This window comes from Durio zibethinus, chromosome 2 (genome assembly GCF_047325235.1).
Source record: "Durio zibethinus cultivar Kanyao isolate XHJ-2024 chromosome 2, ASM4732523v1, whole genome shotgun sequence".
Lineage (NCBI taxonomy): Eukaryota > Viridiplantae > Streptophyta > Magnoliopsida > Malvales > Malvaceae > Durio > Durio zibethinus.
Genome location: NC_143163.1, coordinates 26529516 through 26553070, shown reverse-complemented (window position 1 = coordinate 26553070; position 23555 = coordinate 26529516). Strand labels below are relative to the sequence as shown.

Sequence of the window (23555 nt, the reverse complement as noted above, 5' to 3'; positions counted from 1 at the left end):
AAAACTAAAGCAACAAAACCTTAACAAAAAAAGATTATAATGAAAAGCCAAAGATAAGAGGTAGTTTTGCATCTCAACATAAATATACAACAATTATATACCAAAGTTAAAAAACAACAGCCACCAACCACATCATAAGTCAGGATGCTTCCAATAATAATAGTGTTACTTAAGAAAACAAAGTCTATATTATAATCAGAAACACAGAATTTTAGCAACTTTAATCAAACTTTTCATGATCTGAAATGTACTAGAACAAGTACAATTATCATCGAAAGTTATCATACAATACAACAAAAATTCTATGCAAGATCATAGACTTTCAAAGAATCCAATAAGAAAGAGACAATCTTCCATCTCAGTGCTTAACTAGATTTAAGTTTATGAAATTAATCTTAAGAAAGTAATCAATCATGCAACAAAGTAAAGTGAAATCAGCAAAACAAGAAGAATCAAACACAACATAAGAAGAAAGAGGTACTCTTCATTGTAAGCATTCATCCTCAGTGCGAGGTTGGATTAAGTTTTTGAAATTAAACCTAAGATTATAATTTGTCATGCAACAGAGTTGAACTAACAAAATAAAAAAATAAAAAATAGAAAACTCAACCATACAAATTTGGAGTACACTGCTATACAATCTCTAATTCCTCTCTCTAACAAATCGTGTTCAGAGTACACGATTAACTAATTTCCGTATAGACTACTAAATGCAACCACAATTAAGAAAAGTTTACAAAACTACAATCTGTACACAAAAGATAAAACTAAAATTTAAATGGAATGTTAAAGCATAAGAGATCAAATATTAATTGAAGTTCAGATCAAACTCCAACAAATCAAAAGCACTACAAAAAATTAGACATTAACCAAAAGCTATGGGAATGAAATCTAGAAGCCAACTTGCAGAATAAAACCAACAAACACAGAAATTTTGAGACTTTAATTCCTTCTATCCTGCAAGGTATGCTTGGAGCACATAGCCCATTAAGCTTCAAAGAGAAACAGATGACAACTAGGCACACTCATGAATGAAGAAACCACAACCCAAGAATTTCTTTTGCAGTAACATTCTCCTAATGCATTCTCAAACAACTTCATCAAATTAGATGCAACCACAATAAAAAGTTTGACAACATCATCAATAACTAAAAAAGCCAAGCCAGTGAAACCTAAAAACCTTATTTGTCATGCCACAGAGAAAAAAACAAGAAGAAAACTCTCATACACACAGAGCCACACAAATTTTTAATCCTTAAATCTTACACACAGCCATACAAATTTAGAATTCATAATTCCCCTGCAAGTCATTCTTGGACCACACAACGCATTAAGTTTCAAACAAACCATCAGATCACAACCACACTAAAAGAAAAACCCAAGGGAATTTTTCAAAATAAAGTTACAAAGCTCTAATTTATGTAAAAATTTAAAAATGACAAAAAGAATCCAGAGACAATCTCAATAAGAAAGACACCAACTGAGAGCCTATGACAACATATAATTAGAGTTTCAAAGACTCCAATAAAAGAAAATAATCTTCCTTTTAAGCATTCAACCACAATGTCAAAATTAAATTACAGAAATTGAACCTAACAAACCAATCTGTCCTGTAACAAATAAAGTGAAACCAACAAAATAAAAACCTCCCTAAACACATACCTACACACACAAGAGGCACAGAAATTGAATTCACTGCTTGAAACACACAAGGAGAAAAACAACAGGAAAACTCTCATACACAGTCACATAAATTTTTAATCCTTAAATGCTACACAACCATAAAAATTTAGAATCCTTAATTCTCCCTACACTACAAAACAATAAAGAAACTACCATACACATATTTAGAGTTCCAAAGAATCCAGCAAAAGGAAATAATCTTCCTTTTAAACATTTTACCACAATGCATGTCAAAATTAAGTTTCAGAAATTGAACCCAACAAACCAAACTGCTCTGTAACAGAGTGAAATCAACAAAACAAAAAACTCTCAAAATACACCTACACACACATCAAACACAGAAATTGAATTCAACTAATCATGCGAGCCATTAGCTTAGAGCACACAAAGAAAAAAAAAACAAGGAAACTCCCATACACAGCCACACAAATTTTTAATCCTTAAATCCTACACATATAACTTTAGAATCTTTAATTCTCCCTACACTGCAAGTCGTTCTTGGAGCACATAGCGTATAAGTTTCATAGAGACCAACAAATCACAAACCACACTAAAAAAAGTACAACCCAAGGAATTTTCTAAAATAAAATTACAAAACCCTAATTTATGTAAAAATTTAAAAATGACACAAGAAGAATCCAGAGACAATCTCAATGAGAAAGACACCGAGAGCCTATGACAACATATATTTAGAGTTTCAAAGAATCCAGCAAAAGAAAATAATCTTCCTTTTAAGCATTCAACCACAATGCATGTCAAAATTAAATTACAAAAATTGAACTTAGCAAACCAATCTGCCCTGTAACAAATAGAGTGAAACCAACAAAATAAAAACCTCCCTAAACACATACCTACACACACAAGAGGTACAAAAATTGAATTCAATGCTTGAAGCACACAAAGAGAAAAACAACAGGGAAACTCCCATACACACAGCCACAAATTTTTAATCCTTAAGTGCTACACAACCATAGAAATTTAGAATCCTTAATTCCCCCTACACTACAAAACAACAAGAAAACTCCCATACACATATTGAGAATTTCAAAGAATCCAGCAAAAGGAAATAATCTTCCTTTTAAACATTTGACCACGATGCATGTCAAAATTAAGTTTCAGAAATTGAACCCAACAAACCAACCTGTTCTGTAACAAATAGAGTGAAATCAACAAAACAAAAAACTCCCAAAATACACCTACACACACATCAAGCACAGAAATTGAATTCAACTAATCATGCGAGCCATTAGCTTAGAGCACACAAAGAGAAAAACAAGGAAACTCCCATACACAGTCACACAAATTTTTAATCCTTAAATCCTACACACATACAACTTTAGAATCCTTAATTCCCCTACACTGCAAGTCGTTCTTGGAGCACATAGCGCATAAGTTTCACAGAAACAAACGAATCACGAACCACACTAAAGGAAGAACAACCCAAGGAATTTTTCAAAGTAAAGTTACAAAGCCCTAATTTATGTAAAAGTTTAAAAATGAAACAAGAAGAATCAAGACACAATCTCAACGAGAAAGACACCAACTGAGAGCCTATGACAACATATATTTAGAGTTTCAAAGAATCCAGCAAAAGAAAATAATCTTCCTTTTAAGCATTCAAGCCCAATGCATGTCAAAATTAAATTTTAGAAATTTAACCTAACAAACAGAGTGAAACCAACACAACAAAAAACTCTCAAAAGACGCCTACACACACAAGATGCACAAAAATTGAATTGACCTTATACTGCAAGCCATTTGCTTAGAGCACAGCCCATACAGATAATCTTCTTTTTAAGTAGCAATTTCTATCCTCGTCAAAATTAAGTTTCAGAAATTAAAAGAAAAAAACTATTCTATCCTACAACAAAAAGATTGTAACAAACAAAACAAGAAACTTGCAAAATATACATACACAAGAGGCACAGAAATTGAATTCCTCCTTATCATGCAAGCCATTCGCTTAGAGCAGACAACTACTAAATAATATCCACACTTAAAAAGCCACAACTAAGGGGTTTTTCAAAAAGTTAAATTTCAAAAACTAAACTAATATAGATAAACGTGTCACAAAAAAAATCAAAACATGACATAACAAAGCCTCAATGAGAAAAAAACGATGCAAACTACAAGAAGAGGGACAGCAGAAAAACACAGTCCAATCCTAAACATCTGAGAATGATTCTTACCCCTATGCTCCTTACCACCCATAAACTCTCAGCCATCAACAATCTATTCCACTTTTATTGAAGGCTAGAAATTCTTCAAAGATAATGCCTGCATATCCTATTACAAAAAGCAATGCCATAGAAATATGCATTATGAAATTAGATCAAATTAAGAAAGGCTTCTGTGGATAATACAAGAATATACAAAATATTGGCCAAAGATGAAAAAATGATTACAACCTACAAAGAAAGGATTGCACAAGAAATTAAAGATAAACCTGGATGTTGGTAACCCATGATAGGTTAATTGCCACAGTCCCTGTTAAAGCTGCTGTGAAAACACCAATAGTTTTCAACAAATTAGTCTTTGGCTGATAAGTAACTTCAAAATCTAACGAGCTAGCTTCATCAACTCAACATAAAGGATCACAAGGTCCAGAGGTTGAGGTCAACTCCTGTTGATATGCAAAGGTTATTTCAGTGTGTGGAAGAACCCAAAAATGAAGAAACACAGACACTGCCGTTTTGCTATGATGGTTGGTTTTTATAGCAATTTGGAGAAAGCTTTCTAAACAGCCTTTTGTATAATCTACCCTCATAAAGAGGATCATTACTCAGCCTCAATCCTGTCAATGAAGGATGAGAAACCAAGAAGAGTCATTTGAAAAATGTTCCTAGCCTTTAGGATTCAGCATTTTTTACACAATGAGGCTACTTTCAGGACTTGAACTTGCTCATTTGAGCCCCTCAGCCAAAATCTTTTATATTACACCAGACAGTGTCTCCTAATCAACCCTCATATATCTAACTAAATCAATCTGATTTCTGAGCTAAACATCTGCAGAAGGTAATTTCCAATAGCAACAGCTTGAAATTCTATCAAATTATTTGACCTCCTCATTAACCAAGATAAAATCTTCAAATGTATGAACTAGCAGTACAGGCAAATGGGTACCCTTAAACTGGAGTACTTATAAGCAAGACAATAGATGACAAGAGACACAAAATGAAATCAAAAAACACTCACCCAAATCATAAATCAATGAAAATGCAAATGGGTACTCGTAAAGATAAAATTTTTCATAATGGCATAGGGAATGAAAAGAACAAAAACCTCAAGCTGCTTTTCATTGTTGGGTTGAACTTTTTGTTGCCGTGCAATAACTTTCGTTATGGGGTTTACCTAGACTCATAATTGTTGTTATATTATTACATTATAATATAAATCAAATTAAGAATTTTTTTTATTGAAAGAAAAAAAGAACAATACTAATTTTTTTACTTGAGATACTATAACTAATTGAAGGTATGGATCCAATCTATAACTAAAGTTATAAAGGGGATACACTCGTTCTTTTTGGTTTCTAACCTTTGGTGACATGGCTAACCAGTAAGGCGGGGGATTGCAAATCCCTTATTCCCCGGTTCAAATCAGGTTGTTGCTTGATCAACAAAAAACTTGGAACCCTATATTCTGCTTTGCTCATATGACTCAAAAAATTTTCTCTACCAAAAGCATGTGCAAGAAAAGGACTCTTGATACTTTCTTAATTATAAACTTAGCAAGGTTTTGTCTTCAAAAATATTGTAAATCCTTACGTCTAGGATTCAAGGAAAAGTTAAGAGTAGGAGAGGGGAATCGGAAATCTTGATATGATATCCCCTCTCCTATTAATGGAGGGGCTGCTAGAAGAGTCTTCAATTAGATTGGATATCATAATGGGAGTGTCTAATTATTAACAAATGAATAGTTGTACAAGGATAAATAATGAACAACAGTTACCTTTAGGAAGTTTTTCATGCTTTGAAAGCAAGGTTCAGACAACACATCATTGCAACATATGATTAATGCAACATATATGTATGCAATAATCCCACATTCCCCAAAAGACAAAGGGAAAAGGAGGGAGGCAAAGAGGAATCTAACCCAAAAGGAAGCATCACATGCATGTGTTAATCAACAATAGGTGACAGACGCTAAAAGCACCCAAACAAGTAGACAACAGAGCTTGCATAGCATTTTACACGTACAGGCCACAACCAAACAGAATAAGTCTATTGCAAATCATTGAAAAGGCTGCAGATCCTAACAAAAATGTTCACCTAATGGCTCCAGCTGCTACTTTGTGAAAATAAGCATGTGAATGCAACCAATCTTGAAATTTTAGCTTTCCAACATATGCACGTGGTGCCATTTTCCGCAAACAATAAGAATGGAAATCAAATTGATCTTCAGTAATATCAGCATAGTGCTTCTCCACAGCTATAAATTTCTCCAGGGCCCGTCCAAAATCACCATGTCGAAAGTAACTTTCATCAGAAGCAAGTTCATACCTTCAAAAGATGGATAACACTCAGTAGGTGTACCCAAATTATAATTAGAGACAACAACATGTGGAAGGTAATAAACAAAAACAGACCACATGCACCGTATGTCTTGAAGGTTGTTGTGCTGGCCCCCATCTTTCGTGAACAAAACAGCAGTTTTTCCTGCCAAAGCCACTTCAAAAGTAGAAAAAGTTTGTGAACAGTACAATAATACCGAAAGAAATTTAGTGACAAATATTAACTATGACAAAAGATGAAGTGGGGAAGCCTTAGAACCTGATCAGACTGCAACATTCGCTTCACAGATTAACTGTTTATATAGCGATCTACAAGATCCATACACCTAGCTTCATCTGTCAATGAAGCCACAGCTACCAAATCACCAACATGTTTCAGTATCCGACTCTGTCACCAAAGAGAAGTAAATAATATAAACATAGACCCAGCTTCAAGAAAATTCCAAGAACTTCTCCAAAAGATCAAGAAACAATAGCCAGACAAACTAAAAAACACCAGTCAAACTAATACAAAAAAAAAAAAAAAATCTCACCTGTATATAAAGGCTAGAAAAGGCTTAATGCAATCAATTGCCGCTTTACGAAATTTGTTTCCTTGCAGTAAATCAAGTGGTATCCTCTAAAAATTGAGAAAACAAAGTTTTAATATAAGTCCTAGAACATTCATCACACATCATAAAGGAAGTAGCATTTATTGGCAATAATGATGCACATTGTAACAGCAATAATTACAATTCTCATGAATGAATACATAACAAATGTGGGTTACAGGAAGAAAACAATTTAAATACATCCTCACTGCATGAGTCAAATTCCAAAAGCTCTAGAGTTTGACACTTTATTTCAATCATGCCATAACCTGGCCCATCGTCAAAAGGTTTTTATATAGGAAAGTCAGTTTAACTAAAAGAATGAGATAAAGATAGCCACTAATAAAAGAATTAGCCACCATGTCAACTCTCTAGGGGTGAAGCATATGAAAGCATAATTTTAACCACCTAGAGTTCTTACTATTGTCACATCAAGACATCAATGAAGTATTTCAGCATAATACCACAACTATCTATTTCTAGATTATTTAAGAATATCACAAGCCATCGAATGGACTGTGTCTATTGTAGAACCACATCACTCGATTTTTGTCACATAATTTCTTATCAAGCCATCAAGAAAAACAAGATCCCTACAAGAGTATTTGTAAAAATAGCCGCCCCTCCTCTCTCTAGAAAAGGGGAGAAAGCTTGATAGCTCTATAAAAAAGTAAGGTTTTCGTTGGATTTGCATAATGTGATTCTATAAATAAGAGAGAGAAGAAATCCATAGTAAATATAATGAACAGAACATCCCAAGGTACCATTTGGAGCTCATTAAAAAAAAATACCAAACAGAAAATCAAATTAATATGACTAACAGCTAAGACATAATAAAACAGTTTACACTAGCAATATCATTATCTACAGTCTATAACGAGAACACATTTTATCATCAGAAAAAAATAGAAAAAAATCAAATCGGGCATTATTTGAAGTAAAAAAATTTAAATAAAATTAAGATGGTAGAAATCATAAAACCATTTCAAAGAGAACCTGATGGATGGACGCTCAGCTTCTAAGACACTCCAAACAAGTTTTTCAGCATCAGTTAATGGAGCAGGCATTGAGCCCAATTTATGGAAAAATTTAATCTGCATTAGATTAAATTCAAATAAGCATTGTAAAGATTACATGATCTTTGTATCTAAGAACAGAAAAGAATGCAGTTGTGCATGGCAGTGCACAAATATGGTAGGGCAGATGTTACATACCAAGCAGCGATGTGAATCTGGATTCTCAGCTTCCAGCCTTAGCAGTTGCTTTACAGCCTTCAGGAAAACAAAATAAAACCAAGACAAACGTACTAATATGAGCTCATGAAATAGTAAAAGTACTACTGCACAAAACCATTGTTCTACAACTCAAAGATATGTCGTGCAAACTATCTAATTCACACATAAATTCATTGAGTAGAGCAATAAGAAAAGGATGTTTGGTTAAACGGTACAGTTTCTTTATTTCAAGAACATATCCACAGGCAGAAAGTGAAAAAAGAGAGGAGAAAACAAGAGAAGGGGCTTCCTCACAAACCACTAGCTGACAATTAAATATCAGTTCTAGTTGACCAAACACAAAAAGAACAAGAAACACATCTCATGTTCAATTCTTGGAAAATATAATACCTGAAAGGCAAGCAAAATCTTCTGCTTTCTCATATTTACTTCAAAAGAAAGTAAGTGCGTCTCCAAAGAATCAGGTGAGCTCTTCTGAAGCAACTTCAAGTACTTCGTTGCTTCTGACAAGGGATACTCTGTCTGAAAAAAAAAAATACAGATTAAACAGTCTTAGCTTAATAGGCATTAGCGTAACACATTTTTACAGCACGAGGACTTTAATCAGGAATCTAAAGCACAGGGAAAAGATAATAATAGGTAACCTTCAATAATTTTTCTCCAAAAGGATAAGGATCTACAGGTTTAACATGTCGTTTCCCAGACTTAGAGATGCCACTAGAACTTGATTCTTCATTTTTCTCCTCTGCCTCTTAAAATAATACACGGCATCAGAATGAAATCATCAAAGAGAGTGTTAGCCAAGAATCACCAAAACAAGCTGATATACTTTCTTAGCTCGTTCCACCTTCCTCTGCTTCTTCATTTTCTTTTTCTGAGAAGGAGTCTTTGATGTGTCATCCTCTTCTTCAGCCAGTGAGTTCAAAGGAGAATCAAACAACTTTAGATAGCATTTGCACTTCAAAATCCAATAATTATCACAATGCAGAAAGAAAAGGTTCAAAATTGAAGTAATCACCAGTTTCAAGCCAAGAGTTTCAGAGAAAGAAACACCAACATAGAAATGGGACAATGGATCAATCACAAAAACTATTACTTAATTGTTGCATGGCCTGTCACTATATCATCCCATTCCATTTCACCATCAAATCAATAAGATCAATATAAAAAGCTATATAATCAACAATAAATTCTGGTACAGTAACATGCAATTCTCCATCCTTAACCCAACAGAAATCCCAGGTGCCGCCTTCCTATCATTTAAAAAGCCACAATCTCAAATTTCAATATGCCTGCAAGGAACATTTAATCCTTTCAGTAATAACATCACGAGAATATGAACTTACAAAAGATATAACGAAAGCAAATTGAGACTACCAAGCAAAATTTTTATCCTGTTTGGCATATACCACAAGGTCTCGACATAATATAATAAGAATCCCCTAAGTACAACGTAAAACACCATCCTAAGTATGAAACAAGTATATAACCTTATAAAAGAAACTATAACCTAGAATACTTGTTAAATTAAATTTGACTTGAGCATCATTTGAACACAAATTTTTTAAGCAGATCCAAATATTTGCATCTTCTTTTAATAGTTAATAATTTGTGGGAGAGCATTTGAACTTCAGACCTCCTACCAGGGCAAGAGGAGTTATTACAACTAAGGTATGTGTAAAGCCACAAAAAAAAAAAAAAAAAACTGCTTTATAATATAACATAATTGGCTTATTAATAGCATTTGTTTCTGTATGGTAAGGATAGACATGTATCCACAGTTGAAAATTCGCTAATGGTACATTTTCCTATATATTATGTATTTGGTCCATCAGGTATATAAAACAAAGAGACGGGGCACAAGGATTATCTTACATAGCATTCTGATACATAATACTAATTTAATCACATACATATCAATTAGATCAACAAACGAATCAACAACAGCCTCTTATTTGAACTCTAAAACTCTCTTTTGTATTCCTATACAAATGAAATTGAAAAACAGATTGATTAACATTATTTGAAAAAATCATAAAGTTCATAACGAACTTAAAATCATTGTGCATATCAAAATGACTAGTATTGTAGACAACAATTTTGTCTGGGTCTACTGTTTTAATAATAATAATAATATTTTTAATAAAAAAAATTATTAATAAACAAAACAAAAAAAAAAAAAACAAACAAAAGAAACAGAATAAGACAGAAATCAGGGAGTTGGTACGGCGCCGCTGTCGCCAGCTCCCGACCAACTACCCGACCAGCCACCCTACAGCCACCAACCAACTACCCTACAGCCACCTAGATCCCCCTAATTGAAGCCTTTAAAAATCTCCAGCCACTTCCCCTTCAAGAAGGAGGAAGCTGGCTGGAATCCCCATTCAACCTTGCTCTAAAAATTCCCTTTTCTGAAACCTCTCCCTCGAATCCCCCCTTTTCCGAAATCTCTCTCGAACGCATAGGAACCCGTTCACTTCATCCCTACCAAAAATCACCAAACGAGCTACCCCTCCCTCAAAACACTCCCAAACACCCAAAATACCCAAACAGAAACTACACCAACCGAAAAAAAAAAAAAAAGAAAAACAGAAACGAAAAAATAACACAGTCCTCGCCGAATCGGCGAGGAACCCAGCGCCAAGGAGGTACCTGCAACAAGAAAAGCAAGGTTATTAGTTTGAGTATTTTATAAAAAAAAAAAAAAAGTAAAAAAAAAGGAAGAAGAACAGAAAACTTAGAACCCCGATCTACGTCGATCGAGGTCGTTTTCAGCGAAGAGGAGACCAGATCTGAAAAGATCGCGTCGAAAGGAACCTCCTGGTCACTTTTGAAATTTCCTACCACCGCCGGCGGCTACCCAGGCAGCAGCCGGCGCGGTGGTCCGGCGACCGAACGGAGCTCTTCCTCAGAGCTTTCTCTCTCCCCCTCTGTCCCCGTTTTTTTCTGAAACAAACAGAATGAGCTGAAAAAAAAAAACAGGGGTCCTTTATAGGGGAACAAATAGCCAAAACGACGACGTCTGGACCATGAGGATCCGCACGCCCATGACCCGACTCGGATCCGCGCAACGACCCGCTGACCCGTTTCCTCCAACAGCTCTGAGCCGGTTCAATCAAACCGGACCGAATCGCTCCTCAGCTGGTTCTACTGAACCGCGAGCCGAACCGATCTTTTTTCGATCCATCCGAACCGATCGTTGACCGGACCGTTGACCGGTCCGGTTCAGGTAAAAAAATTTTGAATTTTTTAATTTTTTTTATATTATTATTTTTGTTATTTTAAATATATGATAAATTTATAAATTTGTTAAAATAAATTTTTAATTTTTTTAATAATAATAAAATTAAAAACAAATAATAATTAAAAATATATTAAAATGCTTTAAAAAAATAAATAATTTTTATTATTTTCCCTGCCTAGATGTTTGAAGGAATAAAATTATTTTTCTAAATAAATAATTTCACGGAATTATTATTAATAAATTTTCATAAAAAAATAAATATAAGAAATTTTTAATTAGTTTTCAAAAATTATAAAAAATTGAACCTGCTCCGAAAATCTGCCTAGATGATGAGGATTTTTAGAGAGATCCGTGTTTTACTTAAACCTTAAATACTAATTTTTAATTTTTAAAATCCCTTAAATCCAAACTCCCAAAAATCCAAAATCCCTGAAATCCAAAGTCCTAAAAATCCTAAGGACGCGTGTGAAATTTTTATTTAAAGCAATTTGTTCCCGAATATCGCCTAGATGATAAAGTATTTAGGAAATTTTACTTCGTTAAGTCTTTTCACACGAATTCGTAATTCACATTAATAATAAGATTAATAAATAAAGGTATAATAAAATTGAGATCTTAAATATAAATAGTCGCACCTAAACTCTGCCTAAATGTTAGAGAGTCGGGGTGGTCTCATTATACTTAAGAATCAAACTCTTAAATTGCATTTCATTATAAATGACATTCATTAGCATACATACGTTAGCATGTTATCATCGATAATCGATTACATTATTCTCTCTTTAATTTGCTGTTCGATGATAAAATATTTTATAGTAAAAAAAAAGGAATAATACTTTTAAAAATATATATTTTTGTGATATTATACAATAAAATAAAAATAACATTCCAAAAAAAATAATTCTTGATACTCTGTCTAGATGTTGGAGAGTTACTAACAATTTTCTATAAATAATGTTATTTCATTTTAAGGATTGTTATGTTAAATCTTAAGCGAAAAGAGTTATTTCAAATTCTACCTAGATATTGAAGAATTTTAAGATAATTGTTTAACTTAAAGATTTTCTCAATATTCCTAAATAAAAATTTTAGCAAAAATATTTTTAAATGAAGGGAATTAATGTTAAATTTTAAATTAAAACTATTTTTATTCAACGTCGAAAATAACGCATAATTAAATGGTATCAATTTATGAGCGTTGTGGGGGTGCTAATATTTCCCCACGCGTAACCGACTCTCGGACCCAACTTGATTTTTCGTAGACCGAAATTTATCTTTTTTATAAACTTTAAACTCGTTTTTATAATTTTATTAAAAAGATAAACTTTTTTGTGACCAATCACACCCTAACAAAGATTGGTGACGACTCCCTTTTTATTTTTCTCGATTTTAAAACTCCGTTTTTACGTCTGACGGTCCCAAAACCGTTACGACAAGTATTATTATTACTCATTATTAAAATTCACATTCAAAAAGAAGCGAGAAAATTTTGTTTTATGATAAAAAAATTCATTCATGGATCTCAGTTAATTTTCAAGGGGAGAAAAAAGAAAACAAGGAGTCCATTGAATTTCAACTAATTAGTTTCACAAATAAGATACAAAGATTTACCTCAAATTAGGAATTGCACAAAAAAAATTACTTACCTCAAAAAGATCTACGTAAAATTATAGGAAAACATTAATGGCTACTATCTTATTTATCAAAGAAAAATAAAATACACTATAAAGAATTAATTAGTGAGTTGGATATTCAGGAATAAAAAAAATCGCTAATTTGAAAATTTTGAATTAGTTAATTTATTAGATATTTCATTTTGATATACTTTTAATTTTCAATAATCCATGTAAGAGTGAATTAAGGAAAAACTTATGAATCTATCAGTTACAAAAAAAGGCCTTAGTATAGTCAATATGATAGCCATTTAGCCGAATGGAGTTTTGTATAGAATATCAATAATAATAATAATAATAATAATAATAATTCCATTGCTACCATTATTATGATATTACATATTCCAATCCAATTGAATACTAGAAAAATAAAATGAATTCCTAATTTTATATATTCATTTAGATAAAGAAAAAATAATCATAAAATATATATAGGTAGAGAGTTGATTTTTCTAAAACTTAACTTTTCCATAGATTTCATTGTTCAAAAAATGATTTGCAGAGAGACGTTTCACCAACTTTTTAGTTTTTTATTTTTTAATAGAATATTTAGAATATGATTGAAGTGTGCACGAAAAGAGGCTTGTATTTATTAAACATGCGCAGATATAGCATTTCTATTTATATTCTTTCCTTTTTTTTATTCCATTATAGAACTCTAGTGGAGAAAACACACAACGTGCTCTATGAAAAATTCTATTTTTCTTTAATTTTAATCTATTCAATGAAAAATTGAAACATGATAATTTTTTGCTAATTCCCTATGGACATCATATCTAGATAGATGAAATACATTATTAGATAACTATAGCTGTGTAATAACTTTTGTTCTGGGGTTTACATAGAATCATAATTGTTGTTATATTATTATAATATAATATAAATCAAATTAAGAAATTTTTTTTTATTGAAAAAAAGAACAATACTAATTTTTTACTTGAGATACTATAACTAATTGAAGGTATGGTTCCAATCTATAACTAAAAAGGGGATACTCTCATTTTTTTTGTTTCTAACCTTTGGTGACATGGCCAACCAGTAAGGCGAGGGACTGCAAATCCCTTATTCTCCGGTTCAAATCAGGTTGTTGCTTGATCAACAAAAAACTTGGAACCCTATATTCTGTTTTGCTCATATAACTCGAAAAATTTTCTCTAGCAAAAACAAATGTAAGAAAAGGAATCTTGATACTTTCTTGATTATAAACTTAGCGAGGTTTTGTCTTGAAAAATGTTGTAAATCCGTACATCCAAGATTCAAGGAAAAACTAGAGTAGTGGAAGGGAATCAGATAGCCCCTCCCCTATTAATGGAGGGGCTGCTAGAAGAGTCTTGAATTAGACTGGCTATCATAATGGGAGCGTCTAATTAACAAATGAATGGTTGTACAAGGGCAAGTAAGGAACAACAGTTACCTTTAGGAAGTTTTTCATGCTTTGAAAGCAAGGTTCAGACAACACATCATTGCAACATACGATTAATGCAATATATATGTATGCAATAATCCCCCATTACCCAAAAGACAAAAGGAAAAAGAGGGAGGCAAAGAAAATCTAATCCAAAGTGAAGCATCACATGCATGTGTTGATCAACAATAGGTGACAGAAGCTAAAAGCACCCAGACAAGTAGACAACATAGATTACATAGCATTTTTAACGTACAGGCCACAACCAAACGGAATAAGTCTGTTGCAAATCATTGAAAAGCTTGCAGATCCTAACAAAAATGTTCACCTGATGGCACCAGCTGCTGCTTTGTGAAAATAAGCATGTGAATGCAACCGATCTTGAAATTTTAGCATTTCAACATATGCACAGAGTGTCATTTTCGGCAAACAATAAGAATGGAAATCAAATTGATCTTCAGCAATATCAGCATAGTGCTTCTCCACAGCTAAAAATTTCTTCAGGGCCCGTCCAAGATCACCTTGTCGAAAGTAACTTTCACCAGAAGCAAGTTCATACCTTCAAAAGATGGATAACACTCGGTAGGTGCACCCAAATTATAATTAGAGACAACATGTCGAAGGTAATAAACAAAAACAGACCACATGCACTGCATGTCATGAAGGTTTTTGTACTGGTCCCCATCTTTTGTGAACAAAATAGCAGTTTTTTCTGCCAAAGCCACCTTCAAGAGTGGAAAAAGTTTGTGAACAGTACAGTAATACTGAAAGAAATTTACAGTGACAAATATTGACTATGATAAAAGATGAAGGGGGGAGCTTTAGAACCTGATCAGCCTGCAACATTCCCTTCACAGATTCACTGTTTATATAACGGTCTGCGAGATCCATACACCTAGCTTCATCTGCCAATGAAGCTGCAGCTACCAAATCACCAGCATGTTTCAGTATCCGACTCTGTCACCAAAGAGAAGTAAATAACATACACATAGAACCAGCTTCAAGAAAATTCCAAGTACTTCTCCAAAAGATAGTAAAAAGGTTCATCAAGAAACAATAGCCATGTACCAAAAACCCTAAAACCTAAGAAAGGAGGTCATATGCCTGCCCAATGCCCATCAAGACTTAAGGTCCACAAAGAAAAACTACTATGCATTTTAAATGAATGTATATCAACTTTGCACAATTTAGTGCAAAACAATATATTCAATCAAGGTCAGTATCATAGAAAGTGATAAGCCTCTTACAAGTGAACGATAACTACAAGGAAATATCTAGAAAGATTTTCAGGTATTGCTATGCCTTGTGAGATGTGAGACAAACCAGGCAAAAAGATTTCAAAATATAAGATCAAAAAATAAAATAAAAGAATCCAGCTAACAAAAATCTAAAACCAGCAGATGAAGCCAATGCAAAAATTTGAACATTGAAGACGAGAACAAACCTTGACAGAGTATAAATCAATTACAGTTGGTGTGTGCTCTATGGCCTCATTAATTTTTGAAAGAGCAACATCATATTGGCCTTTTCTATCATAATGCTGCATCAATAAATTCAAAGTTACTCAAATGCAAAGAAAGCACCAAACATTTATAGCAAGAAAAGAAGAAAAGGCCATGGCCCACGGGGTGAGGAAACCTGATGATTACCCGCCTGAGCCAAAAAGAATAAAATCCATAAAAGTGTTGAAGGGGGCTCTTTCACTGTCCTGCACTCAATATGAAACACAAGCAAGAAATGACTCAGCATAATACCAAATGCGTGCTTGTGTATTAGCATACAAACAAAAACATATAGAAACTTCACATGCAACCATATGGGACAACCATTATGTACTTGTTTAATAGATAACAACACATAAATGACGGAGGAATTCACCAAACAATAAGCAGTAAAAGAAAAAAATGCACTCAGACCGCACCCAATATCTAAACATTTAGACACTGTTAAGACTTACTAGAATATCACATAAGGGCTGGAAGTCTATATTACCTCAAAGAGTAGTAAATCTAAACATTTATTTGCTTTTAAGACTTAATAAAATATTACACAAGGTTTTAAAGCATATACTAGCTATCAGGGTATCTGCCAGTGGTCCTAATTGAATGCTCCAACTCAAGAACAAGTTGTTCCAATATGTCTGCCTGTGTAAGTGTCAACAAAGCAGGCAATCAATCCTAATGAAATCAAGCTCCAACCAGTTGCTAAGCAGTTTAGAATAATCAATATTTAGAAACTTAATTCTATTTTTAGAATATGTAAGTAAGAAAACTTACCTTTCCAGGGTGATCATCCAAGGGAGAAAGGTCTGAGAATAAAGATGGAACCCCCTGAGACCACCAAGAAAATATATCATTATTTCACCCGACAAACTAAAAACACCAGTCAAACTAACACAAAAAAAAAAAAAAATCTCATTGGATGTATATACCTTTTGTTAGAAGACGCTTAATGTAATTAAATGCTGCTTCACAAAATTTGTCTCCTTGCAGAAAATCAAGAGGTATCCTCTAAAAATTGAGAAAACAAAGTTCTAATATAAGTCCCTGTCAAATCTCTAAGGGTGAAGCATATGAAAGCATAATTTTAACCACCTAGAGTTCTTACAGTTGTCACATCAAGACATCAATTAAGTATTTCAGCATAATACCACAACTATCTATTTCTAGATTATTTAAGAATATCACAAGCTATTGAATGGATTGTGTCTGTTGTAGAAGCACATCACTAGATTTTTGTCACATAATATCTTATCAAGCCATCAAGAAAAATAAGATCCCTACAAGAGTATTTGTAAAAATAGCCACCCTTCCTCTCTCTAGAAAAGGGGAGAAAGCTTGACAGCTCTGCAGAAAAGTAAGGTTTTCGTTGGATTTGCATCATGTGATTCCATAAATAAGAGAGAGACAGAGAAGAAATCCAGAGTAAATATAATGAACAGAACATCCCAAGGTACCATTTGGAGCTCATAAAAAAAAAAAAAAAAGAGATACAAAACAGAAAATGAAATTAATATGACTAACAGTTAAGACATAATAAAACAGTTTAGACTAGCACATTCCACAACTAGGGAGTTTTTGCAATAAACAGAATGTATCGATAACATCCATCATAAATTCCTAATGAAAACAGAAGCACAACATAAATCCATCACCTTAACTGCACAAGACCAAGTGTACTATTGTGAAAGTGATTTGTATAATGCATCCAATCGATCAAATTCATCAGAGGAATACTTGGCATTTTCAGAATACAGGCCAAAGCATTTCTGCAAGCCTTCATAATATCTGAAAAATATACATATACAAATACAAAAATTGTAAGTTGGTTGGCTCCTGGTTTATCAGACCTAATAGCAATAAATTGCGCTGATATATAGGCATATACTGAGTGAAGAGACATAAGTTAACAGTTCTGTAAAAGAATTTTCCTCATTTCCCAATCTGAGAAAGCACCCAAGAGACTGTTGACACATATAGTGTTATAGAATTACAGTTCTGCTCATAGTTGCTTTGCTACCTTTTAATTATATTTATATATGAGGTGGTGCATAATGCTCCTTTTTACTAAAAGAGCTAAGCAAAGGGCTTGACAGGACAGAGAGATATAAAACAATCCCAAGAATGAAAAAAATAAAAATAACCTCATTTTGTGTAAAGATACCATGGTGTAAATGTAACACGCACAAGTATAAGCAAAAGCTTAAAGAAACAAAATTTAAAACTAAAAAACGATTGAATTTGTGACATAAGGGATACACACTGATTAGTTTCAAGCTTAAAGCACCAACAAAAATAGAGCATAAAAAATAATGACTATTTCTACCATTCTTTTAACCCTTCATAAAGTTCTAACATAGGTAAAGGAATTTGGGTGTTACTACAAGAAGAATTGAAAAACCTATTAGCCCAACAAAAATATATTTAAACACACAAACTATTCAGAATATTAATTATTCTTCATTTCCTACAATAATAATACACCACGGCATTGAGAAAAAGAAGTCAATTATAACTTCAAGAAGTGCTATATAAAAGGAAAGAGTTGACTAATATTCTTTGCTATGAAAGATTTATTAATGAGCTTAACTAGGTGTTTCAAAAGAGTACCAAATGCATAAGACTCACCTGTAACTGTCAGGGTTCATGGTAAGTAAAGCCTTGTAAATATTGGCACCTTCTTCTAGGCATCCAAGTTTCACCAGGAGAGAAACCTCTTGTTCTTTATAAGTCAATTTATCAACCTAGAATAATAGAATTGGTTAGAATTTTAATGTCCAAAAATTCATACAAAATTTTTAATGTTAAAAGTATTCAGGCATTATACATTTGACACGTACTATTTTTGGCTCTTTCTTATACAATTCCTCAAGTGCTCTCTCAAGAAACCCAGATTCCTCTAGCAAAGAGATCTGGAGAAAAATACCATACCCTCATAAACATCAGAAAAGCAGCAGGGGGCACCACCAGTCTAGATGTACAGCATCCATTATGCATAATGAATGTAGTTATGCATATTTCTATGCCAAAATATTATTAACGAAACAAATGCTACTGCAAGGGCTAAGGCTTGTAGGTACTTGTCCAATTGGTTAAGCTGTTTTCGAATCATGTTAATGGTGTTAAACCAAAAAAGAGTAGTCAAAAAGAAAGATAGACTAACTTATTAAGATGTCAGAAACAAAAATTCCGAAATGGTTCCACAGAACATATAATTGGAGATTAGCAATTATTAAGATTCAGAGCTGCTAAGTACAAACACCACAGATATGATTACTGGTAGAAGGCCCAACAATTAGTGAACAAGCCATATTTCTCTCTAACATGAATACATCAAGAATTAAATATCTTATAGATGCCAAATACCACTATAGGCCACTAGTTAGTCCTCCATCTCAGATTAAAGTAAACTTGGAGATGATTTAATTTAACTTATCAGCCATACACACAGAATCATGAAAAGCCATACTTCACAAGTAGAAAAAATGGGTGTAACATGTACACGAAAGTAGATGAGATTTTGGCAATAAAATAAGCAGAAGGAAAAAAGAAGTTAAGAAGAAATGGGTAGGTTTTCTAATTGCATGTGAAAAAAATTAGAATTAATTCAAAAAAGGGACCCCATTTATAAAGAAGGTAAAGGCATTAAAAATCTTTAATTTTTGTATATTTAATTACTTTATTTGGTTTATGGATAATTTCACTAACACTGTTGGCATCTGGTTAAGAAGTGACACCAAATCGGTCACTCCCATTCTATGTTAGTATAAATTCTAAAATTTTGAATGTCTGTATAATGAAGTCAACTCATGTGAAATTACAGCCACATCCCACATACATATGCATGCAAAAAAAAAAGAGTTGAAGTACATGACCAATACCTTATATAAAAGCATTTCACCATGCTCACAACGTTCATTATCTGGTGGATAATCATCTTCTAATGTCCCTTCAAATGCTTCCAAAATTTCAACTGCTTTTGCACCACTAATATCAACCAAAAAAAGGAATACAGCATAAATACCTAAAGGATGAATGAGATTAATAAGACTTCATTCACTTAGAACTACTCGGCTAAGACAGGGACAGAAAAGGGAAAACCCTCGTAACTGTTGTGCCAACAACTTCAATTCATTCATATATAAAGCCAAATGAAAATATGGCATCATCATTGTCTCCATATAAAACTATAGCAAAAACAACATAACTCTGCGGTTAACTAGGCATTGTTTGTAAAAGGCTAATTTGCAACCAAATTTCATAAATGCAAGTGCAACCAGCTTAGAATAGTAGGGTACCTATCTATCTACCCACCTATCTATACATATTAGTAACGTCTTTAACACATTCCACACCCACCATATATTGTCATAAAAGAAGTTTGATATCTTATTGGATGTTTAGTTGAAGTCATACAAACAATATGAACCACGTGTTAAAAATCAACAGTAATTTCATCCATGTTAGCACCCATTTGATCATATAATTAGAAACATTAAGTCCTGATTAAGCATTTAATTTAAAGAAAGGCTTTCATTATATCAACAAATATTTCAACTTTCAATACCAAAAGGCCCTTCAATTTGGACCTTCAAGTATACATAACAATGACAACACTCTAAAACATGTTTCACAAAATAAAAGTCAACAGAAATTGGTGAAAGTTAGCATAAGAATTGGAACAAATTTTTTTAAGAAAAAAATAAAGGACAAGTACTTTGAGTTTAAATGGTGGGCTACAGCAAAGCCAATCCAGTTCATGCGATGATTTGGTTTCAAATGCAAAAGTTGTTGTCTTGTATCAACAAATCCTGTCAAATCTCGCATTTGTGCCTGCAATGCAAAAGACAAAACATAAATGTAATAATTTCTGATACAACCTGAAACATGACAATGAGAAAATACAAAACCATGATCAAATCCAAAAAATTTCTCTCAAACTTCATATCTTAGTAGAAAGACAAATGCTCATCATCTTCATACTTTTTCCTTTAACTTTTCAAGGCATATAAACCATAAATAAGGGGGGGGCACAAATAAGTTAATGCCAACAAATGACTTATTCATCTGAAATCATGAGTTAAGAATCCATAATATGGCAAGCGCTAAAGCATCGAGGGAGAATAATAGAAATGAAAATCATCAATTTCAGTATCAAAGACGCCGACTTTTCTTACTATTCTGGAGCAGTAAGGCACATGGGCAGATGAAATTAAGAGAAGAACCGAACCAGATCTGATCCAGAAAGTATAAACACTTTCTAATTGCAAAGGTCATTAATGTTAAAACCTTCAACCATTAAGGAACTAGTAGAATGAGACAGAAAAAGGTTCTGTGGCGGTAGACCAGAAAGTATCAATTCAAGGTGGTTGATTCTTACAGGATAACGAGAATGAAAGGATCAAATCAGACTGGTTGCTTCTGATTATATTACTTGTCATTCTATAAACACTTTCAACCATTAAGGAACTAGTAGAATGAGAGATAAAAAGGATCTGTGGCGATAGACCAGAAACTATCAATTCAAGGTGGTTGCTTGTTACAGTATAATGAGAACGAAAGGATCAAATCAGACTGGTTGCTTCTGATTATATTGCTTATGTTTTATTTTTGCGTGTGGCTCAAAACAAAACCTTCAATTAAGATACTAAATCTGAACCATCTCTCATATTAATCTGCTGCCAGAATATCAGATGATGTCTGTTATATCCTTTTCCTTCCCCTAAAGCCATAAATTGTTTCTACCAAAACTATGATCTAAATTTTCAAAGTTATAAAACCAGCTGACTCATCTACGTTCTAAGTGTTTAAGAAGATATTTTTTTCATGGTCTCATACAGCCTCTCCCTTTTAGTTGAGTTATCTCCATAAATTCCATTCCTCTGTTTTAAGCCATATATCTTTGCCTCTTTTGTTACTATCTTAATATAATTATGCCTTTTCTATCCATCTACTAGTAGATTCCGTCAAGCAACTAAACAGCTTCAAATTTCATAAAATTTATTTTCACTTCACTACTAACTATGTAGCTGATCTTGTGTTTTCATCCAGTTATATTAAGTTACCACAATGAACCTGCCCTTACCAACTACCACATAACTTACAGTTGCACAAAAGTTGGCACCAAACTATTTTAGTTGCAATATTGACTTGCCTATAAGTACCCTAATACTTAAGATTCTCAAATTCTACAATGGAATCTGAAAAATCTTTTAGGCAAACCACAAAGCTTACAAGAAATCTTATACAGAGAAACTCCTTTAAATGTTCGAAAAATACCATGATAAGCAAATGTTCTTACTTAACATTAAGCATACAACAGATAAACATCTTAGATTTAACACTAAGTCTAGATGTACAAATCATAGAGAAGGAAGGTAAATAAGGTATACCTGCAAGAGTGACAAGTCCCGTAGTATTTCAATGTTGTCTGGATCTATTCTCAAAGCGTTGCGATAGCATTTGATAGCCTCCCTGTATTCTCTATCTGACCGATAGAGGAGACCATAAACGTGCCAGCAAACATGACTTTTTACATCATTCTACATTAAGACACAAACATGAAAACAATGTTAGGAAAAAGTGACACTGCTTTGACATTATAGCAACCAAAAGAAAATAAATAAGATAACCTTTACACCTAGCCAAACAAGCTCATAAGCTTCAGTTTTCCGATCCATGCAATTTAAGGTTAACCCCTTCATTGACAATGTTTCTGATAATAATGAATAAAAGCCCATATGACAACATACAAACACAACAAACAAACAGTTACCAGATAGTATAAAATATTACTTGGAAACTGCATATTTAAAAGGATGGATATATTAAACAAAACGCTACTACACTCTACCAATACCGCACACTAATGAATATTCACAAAACCCAACCAAGATGAAGAAGGTATTCAAATATTGCAGATTTCAAACTGCATAGGTTAAAAATGTAGTTATATACCCGAAATTAATGCAATAAATTCAGTTGATAGAGAATATCTCCACACTGATACTGCTAGAATGTTCCACTTATCTCTAGAACCATCATAAATCATGGACTAGTCACCATACAGCTAGTGCTTTCAAAAATGCAATTGACATCAATCATAAGACATAAGAAAGGAACATACAGTCTACAGAAACAATCATGTCAAACTTAGAGGCATTCTTGTAAGGATTATTGAAACCAATAACCTTGATAACAACATAAACAAGAGAAATTACTAAAGTAGGAAGAGTCACCAAACCCTTTTATTTTCATTTCTCTAATTTTCTCCATGATGATACAAATGAATTATCACCAAAAGGAAAGCACAACGAGCATCCTTACTTAAAAAAAAAAAAAGAAGGTCAAAGCAAAATTCAATTTTTTAAAGTTGCTTTTCAACAAATCGAATTCATTGACCTAAATTAAGCAAAGCAATAAACTTAATTAAGCTTCAATCGCTAAACAAAACAAAGAAAATGAACTTAATTTATATGAAAAATTGCCCAAAAGCAAAAACCTAATTGACAAACAAGCTTATCTTGTCCAAATTTCTATTCATAATTGATATCCACCGATTTTCTCAGCAAGCAAACAGACCAGTATCCAGCTAGGGTTTTGCAAGCAAAGAACAAAAAGAAAAAAGAAGTGCGATCCAATAAACAAAAAATAAGAAAGCAAAATACAAGTATAAATACCAACTAGAAATACGTAGATACGAACTCAAAAATG

General features: G+C 33.0%; 1 pseudogene across 1 annotated transcript; it reads right to left on the bottom strand.

The window, feature by feature from the left end:
* Positions 1-5971: 5971 nt before the first annotated feature.
* LOC111284137 (N-terminal acetyltransferase A complex auxiliary subunit NAA15-like) lies at positions 5972-22893 on the bottom strand (annotated as a pseudogene). The gene is made up of 25 exons (XR_016332545.1): positions 22800-22893; positions 22475-22557; positions 22235-22384; positions 20560-20675; positions 19724-19829; positions 18683-18754; positions 18471-18586; positions 17498-17630; positions 16778-16853; positions 16620-16675; positions 16414-16487; positions 15997-16051; positions 15788-15883; positions 15172-15300; positions 14986-15068; positions 14672-14902; positions 8851-8974; positions 8666-8770; positions 8412-8543; positions 8001-8057; positions 7783-7880; positions 6730-6815; positions 6456-6584; positions 6272-6353; positions 5972-6185 (listed from the first exon to the last, which is right to left on the bottom strand). The product of XR_016332545.1 is annotated as an N-terminal acetyltransferase A complex auxiliary subunit NAA15-like (transcript).
* Between the last annotated feature and the right edge of the window lie 662 nt (positions 22894-23555).